Consider the following 7,514-nt stretch of genomic DNA (forward strand, 5'->3'; position numbering starts at 1 on the left):
CGACTCGTCTCACGAAACGAGTTGAGTCGAGCGGCTCGTCGAGCTCCTGTGTCGTCTGTGAATCCTGCTCTTGCAAAGCCCGCTCACGGCGAAGCCTGATCCTGCAGTTCCGCTCCCGCTTGAGTGTCACGGCGAAGCCTGATCTCGCTGTCTCGCTCCCGCTCGCGTGTCGGGGGCGAAGCCCACTCCCGCGACCAACTCCCGCTCTCGTGAAGCCCGCTTCGCTTACGCGTGCTACTCGACGAGCCATCGAGTCGACCAGCCGAGTGTTCAAGCTCGAGCTCTATTAGTGTTTGAGCCTCGAACTCGTGTTCGAACTCTACTCGCGAGCTCGATAAGCTCGACTCGTCGAGCACGAGTCGTCTCGCGAGCCTGCTTAACTCGGTTGCACCCCTACCGCCACCCACCACAGCTGACTGTCGACCACCCCCACAAAGTTTAACATTGAATTCATTTTACTTCCAAACTAACCTAAAAAGATTGATCTTTTATATTATTTTATTCTCAATCATATAATTCTATATTTTTTTAACAAATTAAATAGCCCATCAACATAACAAGTCTAAAACAATCAAGCACATTAAATTTATTTTATATCAATTTTCTATGTTTAATCACCCATCATTGCTTTTGCTTATCAAGACAAGGGCCAACGACAAATATTACAAATTAAAACTTCATATTGAGATTTGAGTTATTCATCATACACAGCTATTCATTTATGGATGACACATAATCTCTTTAAAATCATAGGAGAATAATTAATAAAATTCATTTAAGATAATGATTCTTAAATATTATTCCTCCCTTCCCAATATAATTCTTATATTCTTGACATAGCCTAGACTCTAGTTTCCCTCAGCCTCAAAATACATCCAACCTTTTCAAAACCCTTAGAAATATTCCCTCATAATCTAAGATTCAATTCCCAAATAACCTTAAGATATCATGACCAAAAATCTAATATAGAGAGATAATATATTGGAGTAAATAATTGGATTAAAAATATTATAACTCCTTAAATATTAATCTAAAATCCATAAACAAAATACTCTTAGTTCTCTAACGTCCCAAACATTTAATTTTGATTTCCTTCCCATTTTATTCAAAAAAATGTACCCTTTGATAACTTCAAAATTTCACACTAAATCTGCACAAATTTTGAATACTACTTCACCGCCTCTTAAATAACACTTCCACGACTACCTTAAGGGGGCGATATTAAGTCATTGCAATCACCATAAAGATCATACAGACCCTACATCATATTGTTAAAAGAGATAAAGGCTCCTAGTAAGTCAATATCAAGGAGCTTGAAAGCACATATCACATGCGGAGAAATATCAAATTTTATGATAGGATTTGATTTTTCTTAACTTAAATAATTTGAGGTACTTTGCAATTAAGATTTATTTATTCTTAAAAAAAGTTATTATTGTTATTCTAAAGTTTTAAATTATTTTATTTGATAGTTTATTAAATACTAATTAGAAAATTATATTTTATTATCTCACCAGCAAAAAGACCTAAATTAATATTTGTGTGATCCTATCATAATCTAAAAATTTCAGAGAGAAAAGTGCAAGTTAATTATATTTCAATCCTATGATATCGTGACGCTCCTCACTCTCCGCTAGGTGGCACTTTGCCCTAGCTGCTGCCCTAGGTGCTCTTTCGGTGCGATTTTGGGATTCTCCTCCTCCGAATCTTGGATCGCTTCTTGCTGGAGGTTCCAGGGAAGTTTCCTTCACTTCTCCTCTTGTTGATATGTTTTCTTTTATGTTCTTTCTGGTTTGGATGTCTAGTCTCTTCCTCCTCCGGCCGTTAGCGGCCGGAATTGATGTTATACGTTTTGGGGATCCTGATTTTATGAATGGGTCATTTAAATCGTGATCTTTTGTTGATGCCCTTTCTGGCTCTCCGTTATCTGGTTGTTTTCTTGAGCTCCGTCAATACTCTTTCTATGGTTTGCCCTCATTGTAGATTTCGAAGGAAGAAATTAGGGCTCTTTCAATTTCTTTTCAAGTTGCTTGGTTGGTTTTTTTCCTATGCGACGTCCTTCTCTAGGTGTAATTCGCAAAAAAAAAAAAAATACTTTGTACATGAATGTCGAATTCTTTGTGACGGTTCTTGATCAAGCACACGTTCTCATTAAACTTTCTAATGACCTAGATTATAGTAGAATATTTTGCCATATCATATTTGGTGAATAACTGTTTCATGAAACTCACAAAATGCTGCTCGCTTCTCGATGTCGGTGTTGAATCTTTGGTGATTCCGATCTAAATTTCCTTTCCCAATCTGAGACCCCATCATTTTTCTCTCCCTGTATCCTCCACGCTTTGGGTTCTATGTATGGTCGACCCTTGAAGGTTGACAATGCCACATCAGTTGGTTTTAGGTCATCCCTTGTGCGGGTCTTAGTGGAGCTGGACATTACTAAAAGCTTTTCGAATCAAAATTAGCTTCGGCCTGAGGAGTCTGGGCATATTCAAAGGGTGCAGATGGAGGTTTTTTCCTTATTTCTATGAGTTGTGCAAGCGTCTTGGTCATCTTAGGAGTGAGTGTTCCTCTGCTTCTTTGTCTAATCTACATTCTCATATTAATCATATTTTGCCTATCGGGAATGCTAAACGTAATGCTTTGGTTGTCTCTTCCTTGGCTGTTAATGAGGAGGGGGTTGGGGGATCGAATAGTGTTGATCTTCCGATGGGAACTTTTGTTCTAATCAGTGTTTTGCTTTAATGCTGAACCTGTGGCTTTGGTCCCTGTGGGCCATGTTGTTTCGGATATTGAGATTATTAATGTTGGAGGTTTTAATGAGGAGTCTTATAATCCTATAATCAGTGTTGTTTCTAGTGGTTTTAAGGAGGGTGCTTGTATCAATTTGGGTATTGTAGGCATTGATTCTACTGGTCTTACTGTGGGTGCCATGAGCCCTATCCCTTGCTTGGTTAATCATGTTTCTACTCTAATTACGTCTCCTACTAATGTTGATGATGAGGAAGAATATTAATGTTCTGATTCTTTGAAGCTAGTTAGTATAGCTCCAAACTCTATTGATGATTTTGGCCATGATGGTTTTGTGGATTTAGACTCTAATCCTTTAGAGCCGAATGTTAATTGCAATGCTTTGGCTATTAAGGGTGTTGAGGTTTCGGTTATTCATGAAGGGATTATGGTCGGGGTATGCAATTAGTCTTGTTAACTTGGCTTTACCAACAACTTTCATTGATATTCCTATTTCGGTTGTATTCAATGCGAAGTTGAAAGCCCTTCTGGCCTTGTCAGTGAGTAACTCTTGCGTGGATCATTCGAATTGGTTAAATGTGTCTGATGGTGATATGATGTTGATGAGAATGCAAACGAGTTTCAAGATCGACAAGATAGGTATAATTTCATGGAAAGTCGAATAGTTAATCATGCTATTTCTAGTGGTGTTAGAAAAAGATCTAAAAGTAAATATAAGAAAAAATAGTGATTTATGATGTGCTTGGTTTGACTTTTTTCTATTGGTTGCTAGACTATGATGAGGCAATTCTGCTTAACCCCGAGTTGGCCTTAAGCTAACAACCTTGGTGGTTAGTGTGGTTATCTCCGTGCCTTTTGGTGTTGCTTATTAAACTTTGGCTGGTTGCTTTGTGGCTTATTACCACCAATGGATGGTCGTTTCTTTGCTACTCGGTGGGTGCAAGATTGCCATGCTAAGTCCTTTTGGGTGTAGCTTTTGACTTTTTATGCAGTGTGTTTTATCATCTAAGCTAGTTGTTTCGTAACGTTGATATCTTATGTTGTAAGTGTGTGTTTTTGGCTTTGTGTGGTTGTTGTACTCTTCCGTTTTGTTGAGTAAAATTTGGGGCTAGTCCCTTTTCAAAAAAAAAAAAAATCATAATCTAAAAATTTCTAGAGACTTTTTAAATAGAAAAGATGTGCTCCATAAATAAAAGCCTTATCTTGAATTGTAATTAAAATAAAATAGTTGAAAATTATATTTTTATGATAATATTTAGACTTTGTAAGCTTTTTGTAATCATTAATATTTTAAAGGATCACTTGCTTTGCTATATTTATAAAAACAATTATCTTTTTTACGTATTAGACTATAATGTGCTAAATATATCACGCTCATTCATGGCAGTATACCTCATAAATCTACCAAGATCAATTTTGAAGAATTTCAAAATAATGCAAAAAAAACTTTTATCAAATCACATAAAGAAAAATAGATGCGATTGTTAAAAAGATTAATATGTTTCAAAATATATTTCAAACACAATAAGATCAACCACAAAACTTGGCCATTAGGTTCCACACTGCACCTAAGCATGAGCCCATGAATGATTAGTTTAGAAAACTTCCAATGGAATAACATTAACTTGAACAAGACTTCATGTTCCCTATGATCTTTGCACCAAAATAAAAATTGAAGACCCAATTTTTGATGAATTCTATGATCCAAATAAATCCCTAAACTAGTTGATCAAAATGAAGAATTTTTTTTAACTAGTATATTATGTATGATTATTAACAAATAAATTTTGCTAAGATAATGCATATTTGTTGACCTCATTTGTATAAGAGGTTGACTAAGAAAAATTCAAATCTAAAATAAAAATCAAAATACAAGACTTCAAACCAAAAATCAAGGCCAAAATCTCTTGTCCTGTAACTTATTTTAGGATATTTTTCAATCACATCAAAATCAAATTAAATGACTTCGAAATTATGATTTTTCAATTGCATATTGATTAGACATGTCGTTAAGGTCAACCCTCCAATTTTAAGAGCAATTCAAGCTCTGTAATCCCAAAAACTAAATTGAATTCTATATGTTATAAAATCTTTAAATATTTACAACCTATATCACTAGACTATGCATCTTGTTCAAATTGACTTTGGGAACCTCTCCAAAACCTTTGAACATGCTCATGATCATTGTTATGACATGTTAAACATAAAAAAAAACTTTTGATGGACCTGGTTGACCATGGGCCCACTTAACCCCAAAGCTCCTAAAGGGACAATCAAACATTCTCATAAATCTCAGTATGACTCATTTAAAACAATCTTTGGAAACTCTTCCAATGCCTTCCAAACAGCATTTGGGATGTGTTAAAACTAAACCTAAGTCTTGGTCAAGTTTGGTTGACTAAAGTGCTCTTTAACTACTCAAACAGGCATTATCAGATATTTTAAATGCATTCATAAGCCATACAACTAAAAATATACTATTTCAAAAGATAACTAAATTACAAGAAATTGTTCAGAACATTACTTGAATTTAGCATGTGTAAAGTAATCCAAAATTTTCTCTAATGAAATTATAAATAAAATAAAAAATTCAATAAAATTTCTTATTTTTTTAAAAATTAAGATATGCAAAATATAGCCTACCTTAAGCCGAACAATTTTCAAAATTGGGCTAAAAGTTGAAAATGGATTGGAGTCACCAAAAAATGATTCTCTTTTTAGGATTTCTCTCTCTCTCTCTCTCTCTCTCTCTCTCTCTCTCTCTCTCCTCTAGTTGGTAGCTTCTTAGGGAAGGGAATGGAAATGATTTTGTAAAAAATGATATTTTTAATATAAAATTTCAGCCTAAGGTTGCAGCGCCCAATCGTGGATGCCACAACGCTCCCTCTGGGAGCCCACAATGTTGCGGTAGGGGTGTCAATTCGGGTCAGCTGGTCTGGTTCGAGTCGAACCCGACACTGACCCGGCACTGTTCGGGTCAACCCGAACCCGACCCGTTTTTAAAAACGGGCCAGGTTTCCGGATCCGAACCCGATCGGATTCGGGTTCGGGTCAACCCGACCCGACACGAATGACCCGAAGTTGACCTAAATATGCTAATTTTCGGGTCAAAATCGTGTCAATATTCAATTTTCGGGACAAAATCGGGTCAAAAATGGGTCAATGTCGGGTTTTCGGGTCAAATATGAGTTTTTGTGTCACTTTCGGGTCAAATTCGGGTTGCTGGGTCAACCCGAACCTGACCCGATTTTTAAAACGGGTTGATTTGTTCAACCCGAACCCGGATTTTTCCGGGTCAGGTTCGGGTCGTGTCAAAAATTGACACCTCTATGTTGCGGCGCCACCAGCATCATGAATTAATTTATAAAACTCCAGAGAGCTCAGTGATGTGGTGCCCTATGAGTGAAAAATTTTAGATTTAACAAATAAGCACATGTACCCTTGGGACCCGCTCTAGAGCATATTCATGCATTCACATACATACAAATATTCCCAAGTACATACAAATATAGTTCGAATACATGATTAAATAAATTACCTCTTTCATATGGGATCAATATGATTCTAAATAGATGATTTACTGCATTAAATAAATTACTGTATGAAAAATAACTTTATTTTTTTCAGAGGATAAAGGATTTGAAATTAAATATAATTTTTTTTGGCATATATTAAGTGCATTTGATAATTTAGAATAGTAAAACACATGATAAAAACCATTCTGATTAAGGCTTCTAAGTGCAATTAGATAATTGATTTTAATTAAATTATCTAACAAATTGAGGAATTCAATTATAAAATAGCTTGTTGTTGATCATAATCAATGATATGGTTTTAGCTTAGAGTTATCTAAAATGGTGAATATTGTTGAATTTGAAAATAGCTGATTTCCAGCGAAAAATTTAAATTCTGGCGTAAAAATTCATTTCCACCATAATATTAATTTAATTATATTTTATCTTTCAAAAATATTAATATGTATTTTGAATTGATTATTAATTTTAATATTCAATGAATTATAATTTAAATAAAAAGTAGCAATTATAATAGCTCTTGCTCTGCGGCCCTGCGGCCATGTGGATATATGGCTAGATTTTCCTTCGAAGGAGTGGGGTTCGAACCTTATACATGCGTCGGCATTCCAGCTTGCACGAGCAGCTTGTTGGAGGGCGTCGGATTTTTTTGGCGGTGTTTGTTTTCCTATGCGTGTTTTACCAGCAAAAAATTTTTCATCATAAATTCGTCAGAAATGTGTTATTACAAATTTACAATAGAAATTTGTCGATTTCCGACAGAAAAGGCAGTTAGAAATCAACCATTTTCTATGGTGCATTAACCTTACTTGTAAAATTGTTTATAAAATAGCAAAGAAATTGAGAGAACTTAGTAATAAAATACTTGAATCACACCATATGATCTAATGAAAGTATTTTATAAAATAAAAGATACAACATCTATGTCTTTTATGAAGAATATATGTGAATTTAAGACTTCCTATTTCTAAGGGACTAATAACTCCCTGGTCCTGTACATAGTTAATTCTATAACTCTCATTCCTCAATTTCAAGATAAAAGTAAGGGGTCAAAAAGCGAGCATAATTTACAAATTCTCTCTCTCTCTCTATCTAATACTCTCAATAAAATTTAGATATTATTCACAATTAATTTTGAATACAACAATATGCATAAAGTTAAAAGGCTCAAATCCAATTAATTCATGAAAAATCTCTCCAAACTAGTAATATTATGCCATTAAAGAAAAA

This window comes from Dendrobium catenatum, unplaced genomic scaffold (assembly GCF_001605985.2).
Source record: "Dendrobium catenatum unplaced genomic scaffold, ASM160598v2 fragScaff_scaffold_133, whole genome shotgun sequence".
In the NCBI taxonomy this organism is placed as follows: domain Eukaryota; kingdom Viridiplantae; phylum Streptophyta; class Magnoliopsida; order Asparagales; family Orchidaceae; genus Dendrobium; species Dendrobium catenatum.